This window comes from Tyto alba, unplaced genomic scaffold (assembly GCF_018691265.1).
Source record: "Tyto alba isolate M040663 unplaced genomic scaffold, T.alba_DEE_v4.0 Super-Scaffold_9, whole genome shotgun sequence".
In the NCBI taxonomy this organism is placed as follows: domain Eukaryota; kingdom Metazoa; phylum Chordata; class Aves; order Strigiformes; family Tytonidae; genus Tyto; species Tyto alba.
In genome coordinates, this window is record NW_024881330.1 from 20,931,707 (window position 1) to 20,953,273 (window position 21,567).

The 21,567-nt window shown below is 41.0% G+C and overlaps 1 protein-coding gene across 1 annotated transcript in view; it reads right to left on the reverse strand.

The window, feature by feature from the left end:
* The window catches only part of OXR1 (oxidation resistance 1), a 297,516-nt gene extending 281,583 nt beyond the window's left edge, over positions 1–15,933 (reverse strand). Inside the window, exon 1 of the mRNA XM_042785937.1 lies at positions 15,860–15,933. The gene's annotated coding sequence lies outside the window, so the exon portion shown is untranslated. The remainder of the gene's footprint in view (positions 1–15,859) is intronic.
* Between the last annotated feature and the right edge of the window lie 5,634 nt (positions 15,934–21,567).

The following is a 21,567-nucleotide window of genomic DNA, read 5'->3' on the forward strand; positions in this document are numbered from 1 at the left end:
CACTAACCACCCCAAATAACTGCTCCTCCTAAAGTATTCTTCATCCTAAACACTTCAAAAGACATGGTATGACGAATGACTCAAGACACTAACATCAGCCCATTCACTGAAAAACAGACTACAGAACTCCCAAGGAAATGTGGTATCACAAGGCCAGAGCTGGATCAGAAAGACACCTACCAAACTGCCTAAAAAAGCCTATAAAATCAGTTCAGCACTTATCCCGTACATAGAAATGTGTTTCACTCAGAAAAAGCAGACCAATTTCACAGAAGGTAGCTTCTTGACTCATAAAACTGATGTCATAAAGTCACTCTCAAGAAGAAATTAAACTATAAAGGCAATTAAAATTCACCACTTCAGTAATGAAACAGCATGCAGGTTTACTTCGTCAAATGGGAGATACTGTAGAAAAAATATGAACCACACTGACAAGGAAGTAATTGAGTAAGAGCTACAGCACTTTCAAAAGGGAGGCATGAGATTCACATTTAGGAACACAGAAAATTTAAGAACACAACTGGAGAAATTCAAAAGCAGGCTACATTGATTCAAAAAGCATCAATGTAAAATGTCGCATTGGAGAAATGCTCAGCTTGTTAGCATACTTCTAACATCTACCAATTTTGTGGCCAAACACCTAAGAATGACTCCTTACTTTTCATTTTCCTATAACACGTACATAAACAAAAAATAAGTTACAGTGATTGAGAATTGAGTTACCTGTGCTGCCACTTACAAAACATGAAAACAGAAGTTGTCATTTTCAAACTTAAGACTGAAAAATTAAGACACAAAGTATTTGCAAAGGTTCATTTTAAGAAAATAAGGTAATATGTCAAGTAGCTACTTCTCATCTATGGATAGGAAGACAAATAGACAGACACCTTCATAGGGCAATTCAAGAGCAGAGGTCTAATTTAGCTAATTAGGTAATACAACAATCACACGATGGAGCCTTGAGAGATTAGGCTTTGTGTATACTGTGCAACTTTCTGTCTGCTTTCAGCAGTCCTAAACACACACAGCTCCTACTGGCTTCAGTAAAGGTCAAAATATTTTTGAACTTCTGTAAATGAGTAGAAGTTTAGCATTGTAGAAAGACAAGCGTAACAATGACTGAATTCAATTCCACTTAGGAATAGCATCATCCCCAAGATCTATAACTGCAAAAAAGTATCAGCACAGACACTCTACACTGCTTTGGCCTTAGCATTGCAGGAGAGTAGCCAGAAATATGACTCTTATTTGCTTTCTTTTGTTTTTTGGCTAATTACATATTTAGGCATATGACAGGAGCTAGAAGCACCACACATACTCTTAAGCCATTATGTTTTGCTTTTATCACTACAGATGCTACCAATATCAGAGTTTTCGTATTTTGAAGATAATTTATGCCATGATACATAAATTTTCTTAAAGCCCTAGTTCCTATCTGGTGAAGTTTTAATTTCACTGAAATTTCAAAAGAGAAACGGCCTAATTATTTTGATTTTTCAGAAAAACTTTAAACTCAGAACTCTTGCTATTGGTTTCTGAACTTCACTATACTTTACTCATCATGTTTTTTGAGAACAATCCTTAAAAACTACTTGGGACTGAAAACCACAAGGAAACAAAGAAGGGATTGAAATAAACTTTGATTGATTTGGAGGCATTTGCATTATAAAATTAAAGTGCAAGAAGTGCTGAATGACAGTAAATGGTAATTGAAAAGACAGATCTCAGACAGAGAAACCTCATGGGAAAACATCATGAAAATGGCAAGTACTTCATTTTTAAGATGGATCTGGGATTGTCTATTTGTGAGTGTTGATAATACCCTAAAATCAACAAGAAAGAAGAAATTAAACATATGGTGCCTGTATTTGAGTCCCCATTTGCAGAATTCAAAGATTTATAAATCCTCACATGGGGCATTTCAACTACATCACAGAAGAACAAAATTGGACCTAATTATGCCTTTGATAATAAAGTCAATTATACAGTTAATCTTTTTCTAATTAAAACTTAGAATTGGTTTAACATTTTTCCTCACTTTTTTCTTAAGAAACATGTATTTAGTTGTTTCTTAAGGTTCTAACTTCATTTTTTTGCAAGTCATTATTATATGGAAATTAAAATAATTGTACTTCTATATGAAAAACATCAGAAAATATTATGTAATTCCATATTTTTTGTTGTTAAATTCAACTCTCTATATGATATCAATAATAACAGTGCTGCTTACTCAAGTGCTACTAAAATGACACTGGACATTCAGCTCACTGTTTAGAAGTCTGACTTTTAGGATTACAAGTAGAATTTAAATTAGGATTGAACAAAGACATCACTTATTTCCTACTTCTTCATTTCCACTTAATTAGCAACTTAAAAATCCTTAATTATTCATTCCGAACTAGGAGAGATCATCTCTTTCTTTCACTTTGGCACAAAAGTATTTGACAGATCACTGAATGAATGTCAGAAACCTGCCTGCTTTACAGGGCTGTTCTCAGCAGGTTAAAACAGGAGGTGACCAGTATGGGAACCCTCCAGACAGATCTCATTAGCTGAGGAGGAAAGGAGTTTCTGTGTACTCTTACAGTTCCAGGTGGAAGTCCGAAGGAGAGCCTACACGTGCTTCGTCCTCAAGCCACTGTTCTTTTTTTAGCCACAAGGGGCTTATCTTATTACCCTTCTTAGCTGTGATCTCCACACAGAACCAGAGAACATCATCATCCCAAGATGTACAGGCGGCACACAGGAGACAGACAATTCAGTCACTCTCTTCTTCCTCTCAAATGCCTAACAGGACTCTGCTAGAGTTTGGCTTTGTGCATCTCATTAATGTAAAATCATACCATTTCTTTTCTGCTAATTCAGGTAAAATTGATACATTGTAACATTTAACCCCACACCTATGTTTTTTAAAAATCCATACTGCTTTGTTGAACTACAGTTGAAGTCAATTGGGTTTTTCCCTGACAGGATGCACACACTAGTTTTTCATCATCATCTGACGAATAATTAAAGCTTTCTATATTTGTGCATAAATAGTTCCCTCTATTCTGTTTCAGGTATTACACCATGACCATTACAAGCAGTTTCCACATACTCTCAGACTTTCTGCATTAGGCATTTCTTCCAGCAATATTCAACTGTGGCACCTGTCAAGCGATTCAGGGCATAAGAGGAGCAAGACTGACAGAGTATGTTCTTACCAAAATGACAACTCCACCACTATCCCAACAGAATATATGAAGGCACAAATTACCTTCAGCACACTGCAAAAGCAAGCCCATATGGGGATGCTTGAGAAGAGAGACCTCTAACAGAAACAGAACACTATCACATAATTGAAATAAAATTTCAACACTTGTCGTAGGTTATTTATATAATGTTGGTGCAGGCTTACAAATTTTCCATCCATATAGAAAACTCACTACCACTAGTATAGCTTCATAAGAGATGCAGTTGCGTGCACCAATATAATTACAACGGTTTCTGAGTCACAAAGGAAAATCTGGCCCATGCTGATACGTTATGCAGAGCATCTATAAAAATGACTGTGCTGATAGCATTAAGAACTATGACCATGGAACTGGAAATGCTGTTATTGTCCCCACAAGACTAAATTTATCCTTTGTATAACAAATATAGGGAAGTGAAAAAATGAACACCTTAAAAAGATAACGAGCAATTTAGCAACTAAAGATTCTACTGTCTACTCATTATTTTTATTCAGGTCACTCAGTATATGAGCCAGTATCGACCAAAAGATTTGAACTGTGAACTCCAATGTTTCAAGGTCATGCATTTCCAAACATAAACAGGATTTTAGTAGGAATTAAATTAATTGGAATAGAATAAAGGATTTTTTTGCTCTGTTCCTGTAATCTGCTTGTTTTACTGGCAAGCACAGTAGAGCTACTTGAAATTGTAAAACAAAGGAGTAACAAAAACTACTGTGTAAAAACTTAATTTATGCAAGTTTTCTCCCCACATCTGACTTGACACCCTGCAAAGAACAAACACGAGACATTTGTTCCTATCTAGCCTGCAATTAAAGCACTCAAGGATTTGCATCACAGAGCCAGTTCTCTCTTCCAGTGTCCTGACTGCTTCACCCACAGCAATACGCTTGCACCATTCTGTCCATTGTAGTGAACGGTGTTTAGGTACCAGGCACATATAAAAAATATGACAAAATCAGTGGTGCTGCACCAGAAAAAGCCTTATGTGCTTTTAAAACCAATTAAGAAAAAAATACAAATTCATACCCTCAGTAGCATGTATGTCCAGTCCATGGCAGCTTAATTTCACATTACCAATTAGCCAGAAGGTAGAGGACAAAAAACACATATGGACTTAATTTTATTAGATATAAACATGCAATGTTTGCTTCCCCATTGATGAACAGAAGGTAGGAATATTTTCCACACATGGCTCAAAGCTGTTAGCAATACACTATCTGACCCTTCACTAACACATGGGAAGAACCTATCTCTCTCAGCCTGTTGATTTGTAGAGCTGATTAAGGCAAAATTATCCAGCATCTTGCATATGTTAAAATAAAATCAGTCAGTCAAAGTCAGTCTCCCACGGCTCTGTTTTAGATTCTACAACCTGCTGAATTAGCTCTTTATAGTAAGGGTTAAATTTTTTTGTTTCAATAAGGAAGTACTGTTGTTCTGTAGTTTTATTGGGTTTAGGTCATAAATTCATAGTAAAGACTTCTCACATTAGCATCTGTTACTAGGAAAGGATCAGAAGTAGAACCTCCAAATACAGGTAATTCGTGCAAGGAGGAAAAAACCCACAAACTGAGGCATGAATTTCAATGGAGTAGTACTCTAACAGACTAAGCCACAGTCTCAGTAATCTCCTGACCTGAGCTCTATTAGTTAATACCTTAATTTACACTTGGAATTAAATGTTGTTCTCATAGTTTACCTTTAACCAGCTGTCTAGTCATGATTTATGTGACTGGGCTCACAGATTACTACAAATTTTAAACCATTCTCTTAGTGGTCTCACATAAACTACTGTTTTTTTGCATCAGCATTTTTTACAAAAAAAGCATGTAAATTAGTCTGATCTATTAGCAATGTTAAAACTGTATCCATAATGACTAAAGATTCAAGAAAAGCAAAGTATGCAGAGGCATACTAGGCGATTTAGTTGGGGACTGGGGAGAGAACTGAGCCAAATGGTCACCTCAGATCCTTTGCTGGGATTCATAATTAGGAGTCATGCACAATTACAAGCAAGATACAATTACATGAACTCATTATTGCATTTTATAAATGCAAATGATCATTTGCACGGAGTCAAACTTTTTGTTTATGCGAAGCGATATATATGTTTTATGGACCTATAAGAGTATCTTCTCTTCAACATCAAGAGCCTAGTTAAGACAATATCAAAACAAAGTAACACAAAAGATTACAGTTTAAAAAAAGAACAGGAACTCTATCTAAATGTTACATGTTAAGGAATGATCAATACAATATGATAGTAGTCTTAGCTACGATGATCTACCAGCCAAATTAAGACTTTCTTGTGTTCCTCCTCAGTGCTCTTGCATAGCTCAATAGTTGTGTGTTTGGAAAAAGCATCTTAGAGAGTTATAGTTTGAAGTCCTTCAGGAATAATGTTGCATTTCTCATCCAAGATCAAGAAGTGGATTATAAATTCACTTTCTCTGGAGTAAATACTATCATTCTATCTTTCTTTACCTGCTAGAGACATATGGCTAACAATGCACTTGGAAGAGACTGGAAGATGTAGTAAGATCATCATTCAAGTTAACCGGTTACATGTACTTGAAGCATAAACAAATTTGCAGGTTTCAGATGTGCTACAGTTCAAAGATGGTCATAATCACTAATTTATCATGATTCAATTTTTATTAAATGGAATACGAATCTTCCTAAACAAGGACACATGACAAAACACCAGTGGTTTAAAATTGCAACAGTCCAGAACTCCAGACAAACTTCAGTAATTTAATCCTGGCATGGAAACTGAATGCTTGATGCACTGAAATTTGCGTGGTGCCATTGTGTAAGCACTGCGGTATAAAATGTCAGGTACAAGCATCTGGAAAACTACAAGCTGCTTATACCAGCTTCACACCAACTCAGTCTGTATTTCTGTAGATTGGCACAATTATATTAATTTACCCATCAAAAAAGCCATTATCTTCACTTTTTTCCAGACTATTATTTAAAATTCTTCTAATAATCATGCACTTAACACAAAGTGACTTAACTCATATTGGTGACTGCTTTTGCCCTCACACAGGTATAAATCTGACTCATTTTGGCATATGTGAATAATTCACCTTAAATATTTACAGAACTTTGGAAAAAATAGGTACTGTGCTTGTCATAGGAAGTTATTTAAAGCCAACTTCTCCTATTATCTGAAGATCTACTTGTTTACATAGAGGTGTGCACTTGGAAAACTAAAAACAGAAAGCTGACCTACAACATGATTGGGTACTACAAGGAAGTGGGATAAATAAAGGAATTTTTATTTTTTTTCAAATGTATCTTTTTTAAATTTTTTACTCTTCTTCCTCTTAGATTCACTCAGACAGAAAGAGAGACAGGTATTTTTGCCATAACGAGTTGTCATTAAAATAACTGGGAAGGAGAATTAGAAAGCAGAAAGCAATCAGCAGTTATAAGAAGAGATGACAGGGATCCTTTGCATGTTTCATGGAGATGGAGCGATTTCCTCCCTATCAATGCCAACTTTCAGATTTCCTCAAGATTTCATTTATTTCAGCTGAAGAAAGCCCCGTGGGTTCCAACGCGTGGTCTCTTATGTTCCCCAAAGGAGGTCACACGGGATGGCATGCGGTTCTTCCTTTGGGGAATTCATTTCTACTGCCACATCACCTTACAAAACCTCTGCCTTTGGGTATACCTGAAAAACAAAAGTGGGTAGAAGTGACTGAAGGCATAAAAAGGCATTGGAAAGAGCAGTAACAAGTTTGCATGCTGCCTGTGCTACAGTTCTAGGACATGTCTCTTATACAGGAACCAGGAAATTGGTGACAGAACTGCAGTGGGACAATTTGGCGTTCACTGTGCCACATTCCTGTGACAAACTAGATACACAGATAGTGTCTGATTACACTTCATCACCACATCACTCTCCTTCCAAACACCGTGAGCTCCATCCAGCCATGCAACTTCTCCACCTGGGCAACTCCACCCACTGATACCATCACTAGGTTCACCTATTTCACAGATCTTTGCTAGTGCTGTCGGATACAATGTACATATGTATTAGCATTCCAGCAAACAAGTAACATAATGTTGATGCACAAAGCTGTATTAACTGGAAGGAGAAGTATCACACTCACCAAAATCAAGACCACTCCTATCTTACTTCTGTCTCACTTGCTCTGCTCTGTATTTACCTACTCTCCACTATATGTAGCAATGATTATGAGGACTGTTACACAGATCTCTTCTCCCATGGTCACATTATCACCACAAGGAACTCTTCTCTCCTTCAAAGACATCCTAATTGAGAAGGCTGGTTGCGATTTGATGAGGACTTCAGTGGGTACCAACTCCTCACATTCTGTGGCTGCTATTTTCAAAAAGTCAAGAACCACAGGTCATCAAGTGTCTAAACAATATTCTCAAAAAGGATGCATAAACAGCTTTATACAGTTTTCTGCTGTGTTCGCGTAGTGTTTCTTTCCACCAAGGCTGCTTCAACACTCACAGAAAATGAAGGACACTATTTACTGAGTAAGCAGTTAAGGTAGCCAGCATCTAGTCTGATCAGAGGTGTTCAGTCCATAGCCTTATGGTATTCTACTTAAACTCTGCCAGAATGCCAGAAGTATTCACTTCCTCATGAGCCTCTCCAAGGTGATCATCACTACAGTATTAGAGTATTTCACCAACATTAATGAACTTACCTTCTCATATCATGCTGTATTAAGCTCATATCAAGCTAGTATTATCTTAATTTTATGAATACTGACTTGAAATATAGAGACTGAAGTTAAATGGAAAAGTCTTAATTTACTTTGGATATCCAGGCAGCTTCAGCTCTAATATTTTCCCCCAAGGATCAGAAACACAAGTTTACAGTAATAAATAAGAGGAAGAGGTAAGGGATTGTGTGGAGGTAGAATAATGAGGTGAAATACCCTTAACAATGGGCTTGCCTGTATTACAACAGGACAGGAAGAACTGAAAACTCTGGATTCCTTATGGACTCTGTAAAGCCCTCAAGACAAGGATTCCACCACTTGCACATCTTCCCAGTTGCCCAGTGTCACTTTCATCTTCCCTCAGCCCCATTCCTTCACCATCACCACCCTCCAACAACCTCATCCAACCAACATTAGGATTTTGTTCAGGCAGCTCATACAAGTCCTAATCTGATCAAAAGCCAAGACCTTCTCTCTCATGGTCCACAGCTCCAAGGACAGATCTTTTTGCTTCAGCATTTTAGCCAGATGCTCTCTCATACGGTTACCTGAACTCCAGGCACATCCCAGTAAGAACACAAACAACAGATCCAAAATTTCACTTTTTTCAATCGCCACTACCACAGACAAGAGCCGCAGAAAAGAGAAAATGCTGAGTAAATTCTGCTTGACACTGTCTTTTTAGATGTGAGTACATGTACCCAGCTGAAAGAACATTGTGCCCTCTGGGACCCCTGAGCACAGGGATGCTTTGAATGGAAAGCCATGCCTGGAGGTAGATTCTCAGATGCAACACAGCACAGTGTACTGCTACTGCTTTACACCCGAAAATTCAGGTACAGTCTGAGGATAAAGTAAGCGCAAGGTTACACTGGGAAGTACATAAAGCAGCTATTATGGCAGGGAGACCTGAGAAAAATCTTATGTTTAGAACAAATTGATAATCTGTATTAACAGTTTAATCTGAAGATAAACATCAATCACACACTTTAATTCTGTAAAAACAGCTGATTGTGTGTAGGCCTTTAAAACAAGTGAATACACACATGCTCCACTGTGGGGATACACAACCTACAGGAAGACACTGGGGAGCAGTAAACAGAAAACTCAGTTGAGCAGTGAAGCTTTAATAAATGTTAGTTCCACTTCTAAACTTGCATTATAATTTCTTCCACATAGCTATTTTACTGTTTCCATTCTAAAGGTGTCTGAGTCATTCACTGCTTCAGGTAAAACTTCTCAGTAGAGCACAAACTCAGGTTATAAGCTTTCAGGTGAGGTAGACCTTAGTGGAAAAAAAATAAGGGAAAAAAAAAAGGAAGTATGACAGTTTGCATATGGAAAGGAGTTTCACAGTCAGATGTTCCGCATGGACCAGCTAATTCCTGCTACTATCATCCTTTCTGGCATATGGGAAAATGTGTACAAAGACAGACAATTTATTTTTGCCACGATGATATACTAATGGCAACAGAAGGCATGAGTGGGACTTCTATGAGTGGTTTATGTCCACACTTAAAATTAGTGTAATTCTTCGAGAAATATTCAAGCAGAAAGTACAACAAAGGGCTTGAGGTTTCACCTAGAAGTAAGACTGACTACTAGTGAATTAGCATTAGTCTTATGGCCATAACATTTCACCACAGCCAGTGCTCATACTGACTATAAGAAAAAAAAAAGATATAATACCAGAGAAAATTATTGAAAACCCACAGAGACTAACAATAAGATCCTTAAGGAGAATTAAAGCCAGAAGAAATAAATATATTTTGTTTTCCATTGCATCTGCTTTCCTTGCTACTGCTGTTTGTAGTCCTGGATAAGAGCTCTTTCCTTCTCTAAAGGGGATTTAAAAGCTGTTACAGCTTTTCTTTTCAGAAGCTACAGAAGCTGTGATAATCATTGATTAATCATCTTGGAATGTGCTTGTATCAACAACATGGATGTCCTGGCTTTTTGGTGCAACAAAGTGCATAAGTAAGTTCAACTACCAGAGATTCAGATGACTGAACAGATTAGGTTTACGTCAACAGTACATAAATACCTATTTCTGAAATATAGCATATTAATAATTTAAAATCACAAAGGAAGTATGAAGAAGACTCAAGTGAATCCAATTTCACTGCAGTGACTATAAATACTAACATTTTAGTATGCTCTGTATTATTTATGAAATATGAAGATGATTTATTACTAAGCTTTTGTACAGCTATGGTTAGATTAAGGAATAACTAATAATGTATTTGCTGTTATTTTAGAAGGTATCTCCATGGAATCTGGTTATGTCATGCCTTAGGGAAAAAAGAAGTTTTGACTGCAGTATCAAAGTCTTATCTTTATGTGCATGTCATATTATATAAAGGTTTCCAGTTATTTATTATCTATAGGAGTACTTAAGTGAACTATGTTTTACCTATGAATTTGTTTCACTTCTATGTGTTTCAAACGTATTTTATACAAAGGAGCACAGGAGACAAATGATTCTTCTCTGTTTCAACAACTCAAGTTCATAGTGAAATGAATGGGAATTGTATACATAAAGTGTCTAGAAAGAAAAAGCATATAAATTAAGCAGCCACACTATGCGTTCACACAGTATATTTGTTTTCTCCAAATTTGGTGTCTTAATGGGTGAGATCACCCACTGAAGACAGACAAGATGGTTTCTACTAATATGTAAATCTCAAGTAAATCTCAAGTCCCTACACTACCAAAAGGCAATACTTTGTTTTTCAGGGGTATTCCAGAGTTTAAAATAAAACAACTACAGCTTTGCTTTGCACGCTCAGTAAGAAATACTGTATGTCCATAATTGCACAGATGCCAACTGTGCCTTGACAGAGATGCAAGGGGAATGTCCCAGACTAACTCAAAGTGTTAGTCTTCGGTCAATGATTACTGAAGAATGTGTAAACTGTAACAGTGGATCTTACATGACTAAGGCTCTTATTCACAGACCAACAAAGTTCCCATCTTCCACAGAAAACGGTTGCTTTTGCTAACATCAGTTTAATCTCTGCTTACAAGTGTTCCTCTTCCATTCATCTTTCTCTGTTGATCACTGATAGGTTTACTAGCAAAGTATTAAACAACTTGTACAACTTGTACCTACTTCACCATTAAAGATTTCTTTATGTTCTGTCCCTCCTGCTGGAGCACTGACTTTTTTTTGCTCTAATAATTTTATTTGTGTGTGAAGTTACTGCACGCTCAGGAAAGGCGTTTGCATCTGAGACACACAAAGTATAACTTCCAAATGACAGAAAACAGACTAACTGACTAGTCTCAAAAACGAAACAGGATTGAAAATACATAAACAGCAAAAGATGTGACGAGCTCAGTCTTACCAAGAGGTCTTCATTGATCTACATGTACTTTCATAGAAAAAAATTATTGGACAATATGCAGCTCTTTGAACAGGCAGCTAGTCAGATCTGACAGCCAGAAGTTGAATAAAAACAACACCAAGCTAAAAATAAGTTATTAATAGCAAACATTTAGGCTAGTTAACAACTGGAAAGCTTACAATGGATTTGGATGCATTCACAAGTGTTAGGAGGGTTTTACTCTTCATTTAAAAATTTGGAGTAACTTTTTTTCTAAGTGGTAAGTATCATTCAACCAAGAATTTACTCAGAGTCCAACAGTTTCTATTATATGAAAAGTCATTACACATGTCTCTCTGGTTTTATAATGTCCAAGGCTGTGCTGGGGACATTATATGTTCTTTCACAAGTTTTAAGTTTAACTCTCCTTTTCATATCAGTCAGTCAGGCTTCCAATATTTATTAATGGTGAAGTAACAAAGTACTTATTGAGTAATCTTGAGGGTTTGGGGGGTGTGAGAACAGGACCCCCACCATATCGAGCAAAAGGGTCATAAAAGCTTACCAGAAATATATAAATTGGCTTAGACATGTCGGTCCAAGCCTGGAAACAACAGGGTCCAGCAAAAAGAAAATAAAGAGGAAACTGGTATACCTTTCATGGCCTTGAGCAGTTCAAGGAAGAACTCACACAAATACTCTTGTCATATTACACCACAGCACACTTTATCCTGCTGCTCAGAATCCCATTTCCCCTGCCATGTTACTATCCCTGGGCTATGTGGACAACATGTTACATTGGCCCCAGAGAAGGTACAATCCTTTGTTTTGTGACAAATGGCATGTTTGTAAGCTGTGTTCAGGACTCTGCTGGGAAGTCCATCACAACATACTCACAAGCTGGATGTATCTGTCCTCTCTTCCCTCTGCTCCCATGTCTAACCCCCCTCTCTTTGCATTATTTCTCAATCATCAAATGATAAAGCTACCTGAGTGTATACCTAAGGATTAACAAAATGAAGCTGAATGGTCCTTTCCCCTCATGCCATTTAAGAGTTAAGGAGCCAAAACTCCAACTAGTTTTTAGTACAATAGCTGTGGAAGATTAACACGGGTTTATGTATTTTCCTCCCTACTTCTCTCTTCTCTCTCTGATTTTTTTCTTCCCCTCCAGACCCTATTACAGGCAGTAGAATAACAAAAAAAGCAAATACTCCTATCTCTGTTTTGCTAGAGCAATGTAAGAAAGCAGGAGCAGGAGGTGATCACTTGCTTCAGTGTGTAATCGAGAGATACAGGCAGTAACCTTATGTACAGGAGGAACTCGATAATTGTACGGCTGTAGCCACAGATAAGCTCTCTCTGTGACAGAGGCCTCTGCACAATCTGAAAGATTTTGACCTGAAGATCCAACAACTTCCTGTCTTAGAAACAGTTTGACAGGTCCATAATGTATCATGAGATATCCAGGAGATACCTTCTCCATATCTACGTCTAATCTTCAGAAAAACTGGTAGGAGCAGATGCCAGAATCAAAGGGCAATTACAGCTCACTGCTGCAGTATGCCACATGAGCACCCACTCCTGGCACAAAACACCACCCATTAAATGAAAATAGCAGTGTCTCTTTCCAATGCTGGAAGAGCTTCGAAATGCATGCAATTCTTTGTCTATCCCAAACTGTTCCTTTTGCCTCTGATGGCAACATTCACACACCAAGACAGACACGCTACCTTAACAAATGCGTGCTGAAGTAGACAAGAAAACCATCTTAAATTTAAGTAAATGGCTCTATTAAACAGAAGTAGCAATATCTCCCAAGTGAACCCATTCACAAAAATGTCCATGCTTATCAGAAGTAACTGCTTCTGTAAGGCTGTCACCTTGCATGTGTTTCAATAATATGCTTAATTTAACGTTTTTGCTGTAGTAACTTAAGAAGCAACAGCAGCTCACTAAAAGGTAAAGAAGAAATAAGTTACAGTAGCTCATCAACAAAAACAAATGCTAAGAGTCCTTCTTTCGAATCAACAGCTGGTAAGTAACTCTGACAATCCTAGACTATTGCCTTCAGCTATGAGCTTTAGAGACTAACCACTTCCCTATGAAAATTTCATAGGGCATAATTAATAGAGTTTGGGGCTTTTTTTAATTAAATTCAACTCATTACAAAAAAAAAAAAAAAAAAAAGTCTTTTTACATCTCTTTCCACAGTTCTGTTATTTCCCAAAGTCCGGGGGGGGTGGGGGGAATTGAGTATATATGATTACCTATAATGCGAGATGACACAATTTATTTAAAAAAACAAAACAAAACAAAACAAAACAACCAAACAAAACAAAACACGGAGTATATTTCCTTAGATTAAGCAAATCATGGAAAAGCAATGTTCAAGGGAAGACATGCATGGAGAAAGAAGATTAGAATTACTTTTTTCTGCCTTATGTGAAAAATAACTATGTGCAAACACTGCAGCTGCTAACTAGACAGTCCCAAACAATTAACACATAACTCACTGCCACTGAAATAACTTCCTAATTTCCAGTAGTTGGGCTCAAACCTGGTCAAGAAATGAAGAATCAACTGGGACTCTGCAGTAATTATACCACAGCATATATTCTAAGAACATGCTCATATGCTCTATCAGCGTACGCTTTGACTATCAAAGAACGCTTACCTGGTTAGGATGCTGAAATAATTCTATTAATCTGTATAAGCTCTAGAACTATAATAAGTATTAAAATGCCGCAACAGTAAAATGCAACACAACTAAGCAAAATATTACTTCAAGAGCATAAGGAAAGGTATTTTTAGCACTCAGACTTTGAAGGCTTCTGATATTTTGAACAATTTTATTTTTTAAATACCTGGTATTATTTCAACTCAAATCTAATTACAGGAGAAAAACAGCAGGTTGCCACGCACAAAAACTTCCCTCCTTATTTTTCACTACGCTGTCAACACAGGTAACATAAGCTGCTCTTTCCTGCTGCATTCCCTTACGATCTTGTGTAGCAGGCAAAAGGCATCCACTCAAGAATTCTTTTTTTCCCCCATTACTGCATACTCATAAAAACGGAACTGACAGACAGCAGTTTATTCATGCACAAGTCAGATCTCAATCGCGCACACTGACTGGCTTTCAGAAACCCACAGATCAATTGTTATTGCTGGGGGTAGGGGGTTAATGGTGGGGGGGGATTCTTCATTTGGGAGAGGGGAAGAATTGCAGAGATGTGGAAAGAATCATAGAGCAGTCTTTCTGTCTCCACTGCAATAACACCACTTAACAGAAGTAAGAATATACACAGTAGGGATGGCAAGTTCCAGGTCTTTAGCTACTTTAAAATACATCTAAATTCTGATGAGGCTTAACATGCAAACATTTAAGTTTATATGAATATTCATCTCTGAGTACTCTACCAAATCTAAGTCAATATGCAAAGATAATCATGCCTGTAAAAGTGTCAAAAGTCAGGTCATTGAACTAAGAACACCTACCAGAATGGTCTAATGAAAATTAAAACAGACTGTTCACCAAGCGCACTTTGCTGGCCCTCATGTAGTCCAATTCTTTCACCAGCGACATGTTAAGCAGCAGAATTTTCATAAGTGAAAATTTCAGTTTCACAGATAGCTCCTCAAATTACCATTCCCCTATAAATCTATCATTTTAATTAGATGGCTATCAATACAACTTTGCAAACAGCAACAAGCCTTCTCTGAATAGGGAGGCAGTTTCTGAAACCTTTCCTCGTTTCAGAGCCCAGAAAAAGAAATTAACTAATTCGTGCCGCTTCCAACATTAAGTGAAGAACTTTACGTTCCCTAATATCAGAAACACATAGTGTTCAAACCGACTTTACTCATGAAAAGAACAACAGAGTAAGCATTTGTTGAATGAATAACGAAATCCCATTTTCAGAGGAAAAAAAAATCTCGGGGCACAGTTTGGTATTTGTTTGCTACCGACAGGTAAGTTAAAATACCGTACCCCTACTAAACTAAAAGAACACCAAGAATAAATCGTCACACGAAGGAGCAAAACCGTACGACATGCCAGTTTCTCCCAGCAAACACACTCTTTCCTACGGTACCATCTGCTAAAGCAGGAACTCCTTCAAACACCCCAGCCTTGATAATTCTGATGGTGCACCGGCCGCGCGGCTGCTTGCCCGGTATTTCCGCGCCGCGCCCTCCCGCCGCGGCGAGCGCAGCCTTCCCGCTCCCCGCCGCGGAGCGCGTAGGGGCCGTCCCACGCCCCTGCGGAGACCCGCGCACCCGTGGCCGAGCCGAGCCGGCAGGCCGCAGCCCGCACCGGAGCCGGCAGGACCCCGAAACGCGGGGCGAGCCGCTGCCCCCCCCCCCCCCCCCCGCACCCCCCTCTCCTTCCCCTTCCCCGGGGCGGCGGGGCCCGGCCGCGGGCAGCCCAGAAGTTGCGGCGGCCGCGGGGCGCGCAGCGAGGCGGCCGGGCGGGCTGGGACAGACGGCGGCGCCTCCCGACGCCAGCCGCCCCCCGGGGACAGGGGGTGCCCGAACCGGGAGCCCCGCGGCGCGCAACCCCCGCGCCCGCGGAGAAACTTACTTGACGGGCGGCGGCGGGCGCCGCGGAGCCAGCGGCGGCACGCGCCTCCCCCCTCACGCGGCCCCCGGCCGCGCGCCCTCCTTCCCGCCCGGCGAGCGCGGCGCGCGAGCGCAGCCCCGGCGCGGCGGCCGCAGCCGAGCGGATTCGGACATGCTCAGTGCCCCCGCCGCCGCGCGGAACCTACCACCGCGGGGGGGGTGGGGGGGTGGGGTGTGAAGGGGGGGAGCGCGGAGAAATAGGGGGCAGAGCTGGATGCTACCAAGAGGATGAGCTAAAAATAGGCGCCGCAGAGAAGAACAACTGGAGCTTAAACGGGCAGAGGCGGCCCCGCTCCCAGCAGCCCCTGGCGGGGGGGGGGGGGGGCTGTGTGTGTGACCTCCCGCCGCGCGGGTCCCCCCCGCACCGAAAGCGGGGCGATGCCTGCGCTGCCGGCGCCCGCTCCGCGCCTTTGCGGCGGGAGCCCTGCGGTGCGGCGCGGTGCGGCGCGGTGCGCTCCGCGGCGGCGGCTCCCGCCGAGGCCAGTAAGGGCGCACCGCGGTCGGCTCGGCTCCGGCAGGGCTCTCGGGAGCCTCCGGTGGGGCGGCGGCCGGGCTCTGCCCGCCCCTCACCCCAGCGCCGGGCAGCGCACCGCAGGGCCGGGCCACCCCGTGAGGCGGCAGCTTCAGAAATCGGGTCTAGAGAATGTGGGAGAGGATGCCAAGGGGTGTTTTCACGCAGTATTTATCGGGAGACACCTCCGTCCTGCTCGGAGGTGTTAGGGTTTGCGGACCAAGGCTTCGGGAGAGGCACACACACTAGTTCTCCAGTGAAGCCCGGAGCAGTCAGATGAGAATTTGACCGGTCCAAGGCAAAGGGATTGCAGAACAACCCACTAAATATGATTTTTTAGGCTGGAAGATCTACATGGCAAGAAAAAATACATGATAACGCTCTCCTGTCACAAGACACTACTGTGTTTCAAACCCAAGAGCTTTAGATAATTGTTAGAAATTAAAAGCCCCCTAGGTATTTGTGAATGGGAGTTTCCGATACGGTTTTTAAGCCGTGGCTTATCATTCATTCCCTGCCTTCCTAAAAGACCAGTAAGAATAAACATGACGACACCACGTTATTTTAGATTTATAAACATACTACAAATGCTAAAATTATATTGCTGTATCAGGACTTAAGAGTTTTTTCTGAATTCTGCCTTTACAGATGCAGAAAATTGCTGCTGCACAATAAACATCTTTACAATATGAATACTAAATAAGTTCTCATAAAAGAATATCGGGCAACATCTGCATAATGATAACTTGTTACTCTGATGACATCACATACAGGACTATGTACAGTCAAGATTACCATGTTAAAAAAGTTCCATGTATTTCACCAGACATGAGAGGAGACCACTGCAAGTTTATCTTAATCTGAACTGCAACACAGCCTTCAGCAAAATCTACTGCAGAAAAAAAAACGCTTGGTTACATGGAGGTGAGTATAATCAGGAAAGGAAACCTTACTTGTCAGTAATGTCAAATAAACTGAGAGCAAGGAAGCAATTTCCCTCGCAGACTGACATACAATGGGATAGATCATTAGACAAGATTATGTAGGTAACTCTGCTGCAGTACTTTAAGAAACAAAAGATGATGTCACAAAGATTATCGTATTAAAAGGGGAATGAATCATGTTCACTAATTATCTCCTCATTTTGTGTTCTCAGTAAACCATGAGATACGCTATATTCTGTAGTCCGTGTCTAACAGCAGCCTTCACACTATATGTTATAAAAAGTTGTGAGGTATGCAGCATACATAACTGTACAAAGTGATGAGAAAAAAATTAATTATGTAATTCTTTCACTTGGAGCTATTGATCTTGAGATCAGGGGAAACAGAAAATAGAAAAGGCAGTTTTCTGAGTGCAGCCTCAGGTGTGGGATAACAGAGGGCTAATGTATTTCTGGCTGCAGCTGGGGCTCTGCAGGAACAGTAGGCATCCTCTGGAGAATATCTTAGAACAGTTTGCACCTTCGCCATCATACAGCTCTAAATAAATCAGGAGACCGAAAGATATCCTGAATCTCCGGAGATTGGCTTCCAGCTGGGGACTCTTACGGCCTCAGGAGTGCAGAAGATTGTCCATCATAAGAACAAATGTCTCTGTTAAAATAATGGTGAAGAAAACATGTATTTTTTTGAAGTCTGCATTATCATTCTCTTCAGGGATAGCTATATCATCATTCTCACATCTTTCTTTGTCTATGAAGCAACTCTTCAGAACTCATCAAATATAGCTGCTTTTACAAGGAGAGAGAAACATATATGGATCTTTCTTACCTAAGCCATGCTGTTGTAAATTGCATGAAATTGCAAAAATTTTTGCCTAAAATAACTACTTATAATTCCAGCATTCAAAACCACCATCATCACCCAGATGCAAATTACCAAATGGGACATTATCAAGTAAGTGGTGGCAGCATCTGCTGTGCCACCCAGTGAACTGAAAATTATTTAGAGGCAGACACCCATCTGAAGCGGGATGCTGTTCCTTTCTCCTTCCAATTTTACTCAGCAGAAATGTCCAGAGTTGCATTTTGTTCCTACACAGCAACAAAGATTTAAATATCTGCTATGCTGCTGTGCCCCTATCAGGCAACAGAAGAGGAACAATTCCTCAGCATGCAGAAGACGTGCAGCTTTGGTCTCCATGAATAGCACAGCACTTTATCAATCTCTCTTCATTCATATTGCTTGGGAAAGCTCTAGTAAAATCTTTCTTTTTCAAATGTATCTCCTATAATTCCACATTGCTGATGATCTGAGGCTGTGACATGCTAGTGACTGGCTCTGGCTCTCAGACTTTCACCTCAGTGCTCTCAGTTTTCTTCTCTCATTGTTATTTTCACCCTTCTCCCTGATAGGAGTGTTCAGATTCTCTCTTCTCTACCCTCTTCTTGTGTAACTCAAAGCTGCACTCCAGCAACCTTACCTTTCAAGTTCACCGCCCTAGGTAACTTCACAGTACAGTCAAGTACATAATCTTCCTATGTGGTAGATGGAATATGCATTGAATTTTTTTCTTTTTCTTGATTGCTTACAGAACAAAACTCATTTTCAGAGGATATAACTTGGAGGTTTTAGTAAAGATGTAAATAAAGTTAAAGGTTATTTTCTCACAGTTTATGATCCTTTATGTAACCATTTCTTGTACATCCTTTTAAACTGAACATTACAGAGAGAGGGCACCATACCAAAGTTCATATTATTATGTACAAGAGAATGGAGAGACATGCACAGAGAGAATCCAGCTATCGGGCTGTCCTGGGTTGAGTGAGTGGTGGAGTTTTTTGGTGGCAGGGGAGGGGGCTATCAGGGTGGCCCCCTGTGAGAAGCTTCTCAAAGCTCCCCCAGCTCCAAGTCAGCTCCACTTCTGTTTGGGAAATTGAGCCAATCAGCTGCGCCTCTGCGATAACGTATTTAAGAAGGGACGTGGTGACGGGCAGTCGGACTTGTGAGGAGGAGTTGCTGCAGCTGCATGAACACCAAGGTCAGTGGAGGAACGGAGGAAGAAAGGAGGGGGGAGGTGTGCCGGAGCAGAGACCCCCCTGTATCCTGTGGTGAGACGGCAGGGCGGCCCCCTCTGCCACCCATGGAGATCTACGGTGGAGCAGACATTGATTTACAGCCTGTTGCTCCTGATCGGATTATCAAGGTTCTGTGCCCGAAGAAGGCTGGGGTCTCATGGGAAAAGGCAGCCCCGCTGCTGTAATTCAGTGCTGGGAGGATTGTAGCATGCGGGGGAGTCCCACGCTGGAGCAGCTCAGGAAGGGCTGCAGCCGTGGGAGAGAATCCAGTCGGAGGAAGTTAGTGACCCATGATGGAGCAGTGTGGGGAACGCTGCGGCCCATGGGAGGAATTCATGTCGGAGAAAGTTTGTGGAGGACTGTCTCCTGTGAGAGGGGGACCACGATGGAGCAGGAGGAACAAGTTCCGGACACTCCCCTCACCGAAGATAAGGAAAGTGGCAGCACTGACTGCACCCCCCATTCCCTGCCCCTGCGCCACTGGGGGAGGAGGTAGAGATATCGGGAGCAGAGCTGAGCCTGGGAAGAAGGGAGGGGTGGGGGGAAGGTGTTCTCTAAGATGTGACAATGCTTCTCACTGTCCTACTCTGTTATGTGTTGTTAGTGTCTGTAATAAATGTATGTTCTTTTTTTTTCTTCCCCTAACAAGTCTGCCTTTTGCTCGTGACCATAAAGGGGAATTTTCTTCCCATCCCAGTCCTATCTCGAACCCCAAGCCTGGCTCTCTGTCCCTTCTCATTGCCGGAGGGGATGGGAGAGAGAGCTGCTGCATTGTGGTTGGCTGCCAACCAGGTCCAAACCACAACACGGGCTGGGGCCAAAATGGGAGATGTTCTTCAGAATGGCAGAAAAGCTGGCATGATCAGTGTGTGTCCAGCAGTGCTCGAGGGAAAAGGAACAATTTTACTACAACTCACAGCTTTTGGGTTACAGTTAAGAAGCACAAAATAAAACTGGATGACTGGTGCTTCGTAGTGCATGAAGACGCATCCTGATTTTTACCCAATACTATCTCAGGCCTCTAAGCAAAAATAACTTTATTTTTTCCCTCCCCTTGCCATTGATTTACATTGTCCCTGAAATTAAACTCCTTCAGACACAATACTGAGAGAAAAATGAGGAAAATGAGCCCAACCTGATTAGGAGAACAGTACTTGGTGTCTGAAATGCTGATTAAAAATGTATGTCAGATTATTGTGATGTATCTGTATCATAATTTTCAAAACCCACATCCAATTAGTTCCAATGTTTATGAAAATGTTCAAGACATTGTGGGGGCAAGAGGCATAAGTCCATTGAAATTTAAGAAAAATCAGGGAACTAAAATAGAAAAAAATTACAAGGAAGGTGGTTGAGGTGGAGGAAAAAGGGCATGTAGAGGCCTTAGGCTGCAGAGGTAGGTGTGGAGTAGGGATTGGAAGGGGAGCAGCTCCCACAGAACCCCAAGCGGCTGGAAGGAGGGAAGCCTCAGAATGGGGATCACAGTAGGATGGTGGTCTGGGGACTAAAGCAGGGAACTCTGGAATGTGGGAACAGGAATGTATGGCACATAAATCTCCCTGCTGTGGAGGGAACCTTTGGAGGGAACAAGAACAGATAGTAAAGCTTTTGTTTGAACAGGAAAATAAGATATAGGGGATTAAGAAATGTGGGATTCCCTTAAGGAGTAACTGAGACTATTACACAGAACCCATGAAGTGAAGGAGAAGGAGGCACAAGGCATATGGTAATACATTTAAAGAAAATAATCTCAGTTGTGCTTACATGAATCTTAGCTCAGAGTTGGCAGCTACAACTCAGTAACAAGCTCTTGGAGTCATTGTTGACCATTCTCTGAAGTTCTTGGTTCAACGTGCAGGAGTAGCCAAAAAAGCTAATGAAACGTTGGGCTTCATTGGGAGCGGAGGCTAGGCTTCATGTGCAGCCCTGAAGGACGGAGCTAGAGAAGGTGCAAAGGTTATCATGAGCAAGAAACTGCCTTGTGAGAGGAGAATGCAAAGGCTGGGACTCTTCAACGTGGAGAAGGGAAGCATGAGGGAGCACATGGCTGTGATTTACAAAATCATGAAAGCAGTAGGTAAGACAAAAGGTGGATGAGGAGTATTCTTCACCACATTCCACTGTACAGGGTAAACTCAGT